Source organism: Capsicum annuum, chromosome 12, assembly GCF_002878395.1.
Source record: "Capsicum annuum cultivar UCD-10X-F1 chromosome 12, UCD10Xv1.1, whole genome shotgun sequence".
In the NCBI taxonomy this organism is placed as follows: Eukaryota; Viridiplantae; Streptophyta; class Magnoliopsida; order Solanales; family Solanaceae; genus Capsicum; species Capsicum annuum.
Window position 1 is genome coordinate 48,219,126 of NC_061122.1, and position 12,549 is coordinate 48,231,674.

Below are 12,549 nucleotides of genomic sequence, written 5' to 3' on the forward strand. Positions count from 1 at the left end.
TTGATGTGGTACAGAGAGTGTTTTCACTTCTTGGAAGCAAGTGAGGAACAAAAAATAACGCAAAAATTTGATCAATAATGGACATATGTCCCTTTTTAATTTGACATTTTATAATTAGTTTGTACACATACTTAAAAAGATTAAAGATTAAAACTTATATATATTTAATTATTTTCCTTTCTTTATTTTTGAAAATTATTCGCTCCTCATTTTAAAACTTTTATTTTTTTTTCCTTTTCTATTTTGTTAGTTTCTTATTTTTATTGTCTTAACAATTTTGAAAAATTATGTTTTTTTAAGAAAACAAGAAAATAAAAAAAGGTTTCCTTTGTTTTAACATTTTTTTTATTTCTTCTCTTTCTTTTTGTATCCGTACGAAGTTAGCTTATTTTAAATACAAAGCATTGAAATGAAATTTGAAACAAATTCAAAGGAAAGGTAAAGAAAATAAGAAAAAAAATAATTAAAAAATAATAAGAAGGTCAAAAAAATAAAAAAAAATTATGTGCATTTTGAGAAAAATTTAAATATAAAAAAATAAGAAGGAAAGTGAAAATAAAAAAAAAAAGTTGTATGTATCTGAGAATGTTAATACAAGAAAAAAATAAGATGAAAAGAAAAAATTTAAAAATTACATTTATTTGTGAAAATATTAAATTTAAGGCAAAGAGAAATAAAAAAATATATATGTATTTGAGAAAGTTTTAAATACAAGGGAAAGAAAAAAAAAATGCGTGTATTAACTTATTTTATATGTAAGGCAAAGAAAATAAGTATAAATAACTAAAAGAAAACATAGAAAAACATTTATACAAGTGATGACACGTGCATAGCACCACAACTAATTGAATTGGGTTGTGATGCTACATCAACACTAAGGACAACTTTGTTACATTTTAAAATAGTTCACGAGGGTAATGATATCTCTTTTAAGTTTGGATATATCTCAACAACTTTTGTTATAGTCCAAGGGGGTAACAATATCTTTTCTCTTTCAAAAATGAAAAACAAGTAATAACCAACGACACTAAGCGGATTGACAAGGCTAAGTTAAAAAAGAGAGGAATAAAGCGATGACATTTTTGTGTCCAACCTGAGAGATAAAGTAATTGAAAAAGACATGACTAAAGGTCAAGGATTTTTGGGTTAACTAAAAATTACACAAACAGACAATTTATGTTTTCAATAATATTATAAAAAATCCCGACTCGTTAAACATTTTACAAAAATTTCATCATATACACAAAATGCTACGTATATATCGGCTATTTATGTATATTAATAGAGAGAGAGTAAGTAATTAAAAAAATGAAAGAGAGTGTAATTACTTTCAAAAGAGTTGGTATTTATGTTATTTATACTGAAGTGAACAGTCAAAGCTCTTTTTCATTAATTATTACAATAAAGCCCTCGACATGACAATAATATTATTACATGTTCAAAATACCAAAAATAACATCATGGGTGTCCAGGAAATGGTACAAGCCAATCTCTTGGCAGGAACGCAAGAGCAAAGCTTGCATTGCCACACTAGGAGGACAGCCAGCAGAACAGAGAGTTCCAAAACGTTGCAAATCCCAACAGGTCAATGCTCCATCTCCGAGCGAGCGATCCCGGTGGAGGCAAGATAGTAAAAAGGGAAAAGAGTTTCTCCTCCTTTGATATAAGCCAGAGAACGACAACGACAATAGGGGAAAGATCCAAGAACCGTTACCTCCATGAGAATGGGGAAAGGAATGCCTTCCTCGTAAGAAACACGTACCATGACTCTCTCTCATATATTTCTCTAGTGCTTACCCCTGCCTAGTAACTTCGACAGCAGGAAGGACCATTTGGTATAAAGACAACGGTGGAGTAGGAACTAGGGATAAGGCAGGTGCCGGGTGTAAATGGGGCTTGAGCAAGATGAAATTCTAAGGCATGGAAAGCAATGATTTCCATCTAAGCAGCAAGATGGGCTTGTTCTGGGCACTGGATAAATGTCGTATTGGGCTACCCATCTATTATAAAAAAAAGGTAACTTACATAAATACCTGAATCTTTAAGTGGTATTACATAAAATCCTGATTATTTTGATAATTATATTTAATCCTGATTTTTTAAACTAGTGATACATATATTATATGGTGATACACATAAAAAAAGTAATACATTTGAAACTAATAAGATATTTATTTAAGAAAATAATAGATTCTCTTTTATTCATTATATTCTTTTATTTAAGGAAAGATATCTAATTTTTCTCTTTATTTAAATTTAATTTAGGTGTTTTAATTATGTTTCTCTTTTTCATCCTTAATTATGAAAGATATGTTTTTTTTAATCTTTTTTCTCTTTTTTCGTCTTTAATTTTAGTATGCTTTTTTCAGATTTAATTTTAATTATGTTTTAATTCTGCTTTTAGTCTTTTTTTAAAGAATATTATCACTTTTGTTTCTTACACTGACTACATCATTACCTTTCATTAATAACATATGAATCACTCAATAATTGAAATAAATAATTGTATCTACCATATTAATCACCATAATACCATATATATCACCCATTAATATCATATGAATCACCCAATAATTGAAATAAATAATTGTATCTACCATATAAATCACCATAATACCATACATATGAATCACCCAATAATGGAAATAAATAATTATATCTATCATATGAATCACCATAATACCATATATATCACCCATTAATATCACATGAATCACCCAATAATTTTATGTACCATATGAATTACCAAATACAATATGTATCACCCATTAATATCATATGTATCACCTGTTAAAATTATATAAAATGTATCTATCATATGAATCACCATAATACCTATATAATGATATCATATTTATCATTCATATAAATCACCATTAAAAAAATAAACATGTATGAATAACTAAATAAATTTATATATGTATCAATAGATTTTTTTTAAAAAAAATGGGAGATATTTTAGGAGAGGAAAAAAAAGTTGCATGCATTAATGGAGGAGAAAAAATCAGGAAGGAAGATGATTTAAGCATTAATGGAAGAGAAAAAATCAGGAAGGAAGATGATTTAAGCATTAATAGAAGAGAAAAAATCAGGAAAGAAGATGATTTAATTGTTGATAATTAGGAAGATATTTTAGGGAAGGAAATCTTGAATGAGTTAATGGTGGAGTAAAAATAGCATGTGAGGTTTTCTTGATATGTATGAAGAGTAAAGTTGAAAAATGAATTTTATGTAAATTTTAAAAACATAAGGGATATTAGGTAATATAGTCTCTTAAATATGGGATTTGTGTAATTTATCCTATAAAAAAATAAGAGGAAAAGTGAAAACCTTTTGTTGACACCCAATTTTGGCTCTCTATGCTTTAACTTAATACCTTCAGGCTTTCTGATCATTAAAGGACACGAAATATAATTTTCACATATTTTTTACAATTGTTAACAAATTATTGATAATCACTCTAATTTTGGATTTTATTAATTTATTGCCATATTTTTTACTTTTCATAATTCATTGATAATTCTCCTTATATTTGAATTTTTATCAATTAATTATCGTTTTTAACATTTTTATAATCATCTGCACACACACGTACACGACATAACTCACATTTTTATAATTTACAATACATCATATTTTCAAGTTAATTACATCTTCAATTTTCTTCACATATTTTTGTAACTGCAGATTGATACCTACATTTTATACATTATTCAATACAGTCTGTAAATTATAAGTCGGATCAATTACTTTACACAGAGTAATAGTTAATGACTTGTCACATCTGACAAGGACTACACAATGACTATCTTTTTTGAATAAAAATTTTACATGTTGGTGATGAGGATGAAAAATCCTTTGATTAATAACTTAAGGACTAAAGGGTTTCTAAAGTGAAAAATAAAGGCATTCTTTTATCCTTTGGTTAAAAAGGGGTGCCATTTTTTATTATAAATTAGGGTGGGGTAGGGGGAGGGAAATTCTTTTCATCAAAAAATGCCACACACCAAAAAATCTAATTTTCTCTCTTTTCTCCCATCTGTCACACCCTTTCCTCTCCCACTTTGCTCACTGCTTCCTCTTCGTCGAATGGCTTCGCCGATGTTTATCTGAAGAACACCGCCACTACCACTAAATAACCCCTGTCTTTTCCTCCTCTCTTTCGTATCGCCTCTCATCGGAGGTGATAACTGGCGAGATCTAAACACCACCACCAGTTTCGCCCCTTTTAACCATTTTTTTCCTCTATCGTCATTGCCTTATCAGAAGTAGTAGCCAACAAGCTCCGATCGAACTCCACCACCAATGACGTGGACAACCTCTATTTATCTCTTTTTCTCTCTTTGTTTGCCACTGTTTTGCCCAAAAACAACTAGATCTGGCGGGGCTTATGCTTCTCTGATGTTGCTCTGGCAAAAGCCGTTGAAGCGACCCTATTGTTTTCCTTATTTGTCTAAAATTATACCATTCATTTGGTTTATCTGTGTTTATTTGCTAGTTTGACTGGAATTATGTTCTCCGGCGAGACTATTGCTTACTTTATGTTTTGTACAAAGCCATACTTTATGTTTTGTACAAAGCCATTATATTCAGGTTGATGTTGCTTTGCCGAATTCGGCCAAGATTTGGTCAAAAAAATATTTTTCAAAGGTTATCTCTTTTGCTGCTTTGTTTCTGTTGTGAAAAGTTTGAATTGTTTATTAACTCCTTTGCTCGTTTACTTTTGTAATACCCCAAAAAATCCAAACCAACATTAGCGTCATGTTTCAAGCTTATACATAGTACATCATGGTTCTTTTATAGTTGTATGAGTAAGTTAGATGTATATTAAGGTCTCAAATCACTCCCAACTATCAGACGGATCAAAACATTTCTTATCGATTGAATTCTTGGGAAGGATATTGCTATAGTCAACTTTAAATGAGCATATCTCTCATTATACTATGAATTCTTGAGTTCATGATCCATCAACAGATAGATAATTGAATTATCTTTCCCACGATACTAATTTCTCCCAAAATCCGATAATGGAGAAAAAAGTTATACCTATTTTACTCCAACATATTAGCCTGGCAACTAAGTGACGACATATCTGACGACTTATCATATTTCTGACGACATATTTGATGGCTTATCACATTTCTGATGACTTATCAGCTAATATCGTTAGACTTAGGCAGAAAGTCATAAATTCCAGCATCAAGTGACGACATAAGCTGATGACTTATCATATATGTGACGACATCAGCCCAATGTCATCAGTCGTTGAATTCAGCATTTTCCAAATGGTTTTGGAGCGGTATTTTGGTATTTTTCCTTCACTCCAAAGCTCCATAAACCCTAAATTCAGCCTCCATTTCACCAAAATACATTCTTTTCTTTCAAATTCTCTCAAGAATAAGAAGAGGGGTTTCCAATTCAAGATCTAAATCTCAAGGATTCTTCCATCAATCTTCCGACATTAAGTATCAAGGTATGTCATGTGTTGATTTATGGGTCCCTTTCACCCATGAAGCTCAAGAATCTCTTTTCAAAATACAATATTTGTGTATTTATGAATGTTTATGATTTAAATAGAGTTGAAATTCATGTTCATGATGTTGTGGGGGTTTTGATTCATGTTTTAAATTACATATTCCAATGATTGAACCTAGTATATGAAGAGTTACATAATAATCATGAAAAAATTCCCTTCACTTCACAAGTTGACTGATGTATCCATGATTATTAGATGTATTGATGAGTGTATAACCAAAGCATGCTCTCCATGTGTTTGACTAAATGCCTATGTGAAGGAAGTGTCATACTAGTATAATAATATGAAATCTCCATTCATGTATAAGTTTATACATGTTAAGTGTTTGATGAAATGTCTTAGTCAATGAATTATGGATATATGTATAGCCACTGTGGTGCTTTAGAACTTGTACTTCATGAAATCTCCAACTTATGGTATTATAGATTGTGATATGCTTTGTCAGTTTTTTCCCATTGAGTCTTGGGGGTAATTGTACCCAAAAAATATATCTGTATGCCTAGAGTCAGTGTCATATTTTCACGATATCCTCAGTCAGGCCATGATCCATAGAACACAGTCAGTTATGCGACAGAGGAAAACTCAAAAAATCTTAGAAATCTTAGTAATCTCGATAGTTCAGTAATCTCAGTGGTCTCAGTACTCAGTAATATTAGTAACTTCAGTACTCTCAGTCAGTCCTCAGATCTCAGTAGCATTCCGCCAGTCAATGAAACTCAATGAACTTAGTTTAGCTCTGCTAAGCAATACCATTAGTATCAGTTCAGTTCAGTTAATCAGTTCAGTGGCTATTCAATTGGGAGTAGGATTCAGTACCGAGTGAACCCAAGGATGGGGACTCACTTGTTATTCAATGGAGGGTGTGATCCTTACAAGCAATCCTTGTGTTCCAAAACTACATAGCTAGCATAGGTTGAGATGATCCCTACGCGTTTAGTGATTTATACATCTCATTTGGGTTACCTACTAGGAGGGGTTGACGGAAGAGCTCTCTGTCAGAAAGGGTATACTCACAGCTAGTCTTTACCCATGGCACGGTATTGACACCCTTTTCAGTTACAGTTTTAGTCTTAGTCTCATTCTCAGTAAAAGAACTCAGATAGTTCTTCAAATTCAGGATTGTCAGATACAGTCAACTTAGTGCAGTACGAAACTCAGCTAGTTCCATCAGAATATAGACTGTCAGATACAGTCACTCAGTATCAGCTATATCAGTTATAAGTAACTCATGTTATATATATATATACATATTCAGATACACGACTGACAGATACAGTCAACCAGACCAGTTCTTCATAATCAGAATTGTCAAAAATAGTTATTCATATTTCAGTAATATAGTATCAGTCCCTCAGTATTCAGTAATACAGTATTAGTTTCTCACCTATTAGTGACTCAGATATCAATATCAGTAGACTTAGTTATTCCGTATCCTAGTAGTCACATACTCAGATATCAATAAATCCATGCGTCCAGTAGACTAAGTAGTTTGAACTCAGTATTCAGTCCTATCACGACCTCAGTTATAGTTACATAGTCATGCATGTATTCTCACGTTCATGTTATTCAGTCAGACAACATTTTTCATACATATGACCCCTTTGCATTTAGCCTACCTTACTTGCATACCAGTACATTCAATCGTACTGACACATTTACACTATGGTGTTTTATACCACAGGTTTAGAAGCATGCGCTCCAGAGCATCAGTAGCATTCCAATTTTAGCAGTCAGAGTCAGCAGTGAGTCCTTATCATTCGAGGATGTTATTATTTGATTGTGTTATTCTTTCAGTATTTATTTATTTCAGTACATGGAGTTAGTTGGGGACATGTCCCATCAACTCTTTATTCAGACAGTTAGAGGCCTTCAGACTACAACATGTTCAGATAGTTATTTCAGTTGCTTTGGTATTGTTATACCATATTTTTAGTTATGTACCAGTATTGAACCTTATGGCCTTTCAGTTCATGTTTCCGCATTTACGATAGTATTATTATTATTCAGTGCTTAGTTACAGATATCAGTCATGGGTTAGCTTGTGGTCCTTTACGGTCATGAGCACCATTTAGTGTTCCGGGTATTAGATTCGGGGCGTTACAACTGCTCCTTCACAATTCTCTTAGACAATTTTGTCCTTCACATTTGTTTACACTTATAATGGGTATATACTACACTTTATTGGCCAATGACAATACCTCTCCGTCAACTTTTCAAGATCGCCACCCAACAAAAGACGGATTCTATTTTCTTAATTTTTTAATTTTGTATTAAGTATCAATACATGAACAAGAAAGACACTCCCGTTGATGTTTGAGACCACCCCAAATAAAAGACGAACATTATGTATACAAATACGTAACAAAAATAAATAAATTTGAGCGATGATGAATTTTTTATAGTATCACGACAACACAAAACCATTTTATGATTCGTATCTTGACAAGGCTTAGGATGACCAATAAATCGATCAACCACTTCATTGCCATGACGCATCTAAAACAAAATCTTAGCTCACTGTATAAAAAAATCTATTTTTTATACATACTTATACATATACATATGTGTACACACGTATTTTCATCTATTTTAATGATTATTTGTTCAATCATAATATTTCTATCAAGTGTTTATACATGTTCTCCGTAACACACTTTGAAGTGGTATTTAAAAGGAAGTTTCGAGTTCTATGTTTTTATTTTTATTTCTTATTAGTATAATTGTACATAAAGATCAAAGTATAGTGAAAACTTTACTATTTGGGGTGTCGGACAGAAACATCTTTTACTTACATATTCATTAATACACATTTATGCAAAAGATAGGCCCTTAATATTTACATGAAGGAATTAAATTGATTTAGATGTATGATAAACTAATTCATACATTTGCATTATAAATACTTTGTAATCTTATCTTCTCAAATATATCTTTATTTTTCACAACGTTATTTCGATCAAGTAAAAAGTATTATTTGCAAAAATACTCTTCCTTTTTATTGTACACAAAAATATTTTTCTTTTGTACGTTACAAAGTACGTTTCTTTTTCATACATATTTTGTACATTTATATATATATATATATATATATATATATATATATATATATATATCATTACAAATATTTTATGTGCATACTTTATAACAACATATTTTATTTATATACTTGAAATTAATACACCTTTTACTTTATTTATTTTTTCAAAAATAATTTTTGCCTCCTACCTCTTTGATAAATTTAGTCTAGCTAGGTACCGCATTTTGTGGATGATGAAGAGTGCCAAACCCCTTCGCTTTGAGATAATTTGAACCCTTATCTAAAATCTAAAATAATTTTCCCAGATTAAAACACAAGTAACACATGTTCATAATTAAATAGGTTTCCTTATTTTCATTAAAAATTAGGTGGTGACTCTATGCAAAATTCAATTCTTTTAGAGTCTATAGGTCATGTTTTGTTTAACCTTAGAAAAAATAGGCATGGTAGAATAACGACTTCATTGGGGATTAACAACAGGTACTAACTATGACAGACTTAATTTTACAATTGAGGGAGGTATTTTTAAATTTTTGCATATGCTAATTATTAAATTCTTTAATGCTTTATCTGTTTCACACTGTAAATTATGTGGATTTGCACATTAATTCTTTACATTATTTGCACAAATAGTTTTTCTGTCTTATAAATTCTTTGATTCATTATTTGTTTAATAAAATATATTTGTATATTGTGATATTACTACACATTATTTTTTACTTTATTTAATCATAATCACGATTCTATCGAGTCTTTGGCCATCCAAAAATACACACTGAACATGCAAAGGGTGTCCTGCACTCTTTGGACCTTCTTTGGATTTCTTAGTTTCAGAATTTGTGTATTTAGGTTAGTGTGCCTTCTCCCAAATATTCAGTTCTACTCTCAACCGTTAGGAAAATTCCTACTCAAGAAATAGGCTATGCTATATACAAATTCACAAATTAGTATGAACTACGTTTTGAGTTGATTCTTAACCTGACAAGATACATAGACTTGTATTAGGGTATGGTCTCTTTACTGTTTCAAAATAATTTCTTTGGTATGCAAACTGGGATATTTTTCTAGAATAGTTGAAAGATGCTTTGCAATGCTCCTTAAAGAGCATAAATAAATAACTCTTCCAATCCAAATCTCAATGACATTAGTGCCTAGCCAGCCTACATTCAAATCCTCACCTAATTTTAGTTCAAGAATACCTAGTTTTTTATTTCAAATGTCATAAACCATTAATTTTATGATGTATCAATCCTCACTTTCAAAAATAAGGGTTTAACCCTTTTCGAGTCATAATAATCCTGCCAACTACTGCGAAATAGTATCATAGGTTCCTTAATGTTTAACCTTCTCAATCTTGTCAACAAACTGAAGTAGTGTCAAAGCTCTGCTCATGATTGACATCCATCCTCTCGATCGGAGTAATTTATATGATACAAGAAGTTTCTTATAGTCTTTTTTCATATTATTTTCAAGGATGACCACGACTTTGTGACCCTCACACATATAAATTCACAAATTTTCCTAAACTACGTAGACTAGATTCTTGTTTTCTCAAGATACATAACTGTCACGATCCGAGACTACCCCCTAGTTGTCACGGTACTTCGAACTACAAGTGATCCCAAGCTAACCTATGAACTGACATAGTACTTTAACAACTAATATTGTATTAAAACTAAATTTGTTGAGCCGAAACATGATCATGAGAAAGTCTGAATAATTGTAATGCTGATAAATCTTACAACATGATAAAACTGAGGAAAGAAAATTGAATTACATGTAATGACTCTGACTGACTATCTATGAAGCCTTTACTATACTGACTATAGATAGTTGGTCCATGCCTCCAACTGTCACTAATCAATACATATGAATAATAACAATACAGTACATGAACTACAACCGACTGGAGTCCCTGAAAAAGGAGAACTCATCACTTGTTGGATGGAAGCTGCAAACTGTCTGGTTATAATATGTGGGCTATAACTGGTACCTACATTATAAGACAATGTAGCACATAGGCGTATTTGTGGATCAGTACTTTGGAATGTACTGTGTAAGTAGGGTGAATGCAATACGTAAAACTGAATAGATACATAATCTTAAACATGCATGTAAGTGTAAATAGACTCAATAAGAGACTGAAATCAACTGAAAGCTGAAGTATCTTAAGAACATTCGTAACAAACATAATTTGATAAGTTGGTGAATGACTAGACTTAGTTTCTTAAAACTTTACTTTTGTAGAATAAGTAGGACTAAACCTGGGAAGCAGTAAATATATAAATACTGTATGTAAACCTTATGTAAAGCTGAACATGCTGTAAAAATTATGCTGAGGATCATGTATATATACTAAATATGAAAACATGAACATGTAAAACTGAGAATGTGATACGCCTAAATTACAACTCTCGTTAGAAAGTGTAAGCGGTCGCTGTCAAATATAGAACCCAACTGGGTTGGGTGTAGAATCCCACAAGGAATACTATGATCACTAAGTATTGCGATTATTATTAGACTGTTGGTCGAAGGTTCCAAGATAAGGGGGGTTTTAGTTTAGGTGCACAATAATATTATCAGTGTAACGATGGAATGATATGTGTAGTAATATTTGATCACAGAGAATGACAAGTTAGGGTTATGTCCACCTTGTAGCTTCTACTTCTCTACTAACTATGAGTAATACGGATTTTATACATGCATGCACTTATAGAGAGATGTATTCTAATTCTAAATCCAAGTGTTTTTCAACCATCATGGATTTATTCACCTTAGTTCTCTCGAATCCAAAGTGTACAACCAATTGTACGAACTCTCAAAGAAGTTAATCCTTCTAGGGAATTAACGTATAAAATAGAGGTTGGAAACCCTATTTTCTTGTCACACTCTCTTTTCCAAACAGTAACTTTTCTATCGAACAAGTTATTGCTATAATGGCGCATTCCCTATGTTTGCAACCACGAGAATTCAATTAAAATGAAGAGAGTAATGATATAAGTGGATTACACATCATAAATTCACAAACCCATAGCAATAGAGAGTATACTACAAGGTTTCCATAACCCTAACAAATAAACTTAGCTACTCATGATTAAAACAGAAATCAACATAGAAATATTCATCATACCAAAACTTAGAACGATCTTGGTGATAAAGATGACTAGCGAAATTAAGAGAGAAACACGTTTCTCTTTCTCTGTCCTCAAGCTAAGCCGCTTTTTCTTGTTTTCAAAATAATACAGAATGTCAATAATACCTAAAAATTCAGCAATAAGGCTTTTAATAACATCCTTCTCTAATAAATTGCTACTGCATCCTTAACTATTTAAAAATATTGAGTTTGCCCGGGAAAAAGTTTCTATGCATCACATTCAGTTCAAGAGCTGCTTTCCTTTTTATGTGAAGTTTTCCTTTGCTGTCCACAGGTCCCCAAAGTGCTGAAATCTTCCTCATTAGTACCTGAAAAGCATGCTAATCGCATAGATCAGCTCACTTAACTAAAAATGGACTAAAAGTGCAAGAAGTATGTATTTTATCCTCAAAACTTAGCTAAAACATGGGTAAGTTATGGTTCTTAGACGTATAAATACGCCTAACATCACCACCCCACACTTAAAGCTTTGTTTGTCCTCGAACAAAATAGTATATTCATGCGAATACCTAACTAAAATTCACAAGAGCAACACAAAATTTTCAACAAGACATACACTGCAATTATTAACAAAGAGTAGATTTCTTGATCATTACTAGAAACAACTTACCCTCCAACATAGAATCATTAAGTTGGTTAATTCGTATACACAAGTTAAGCCAAAAAATCATATAAAACTACCCAACAATCATCAACCATGTGCGCTCACACAAAATGTTACCCATAATCACTCATAGTTTTGCATTTCTCAGAAATATGGGTATAAGAACTTGCTTGCTCTCACTCTCACAAAGAATTCTTAGATTACAACTGATGACCATA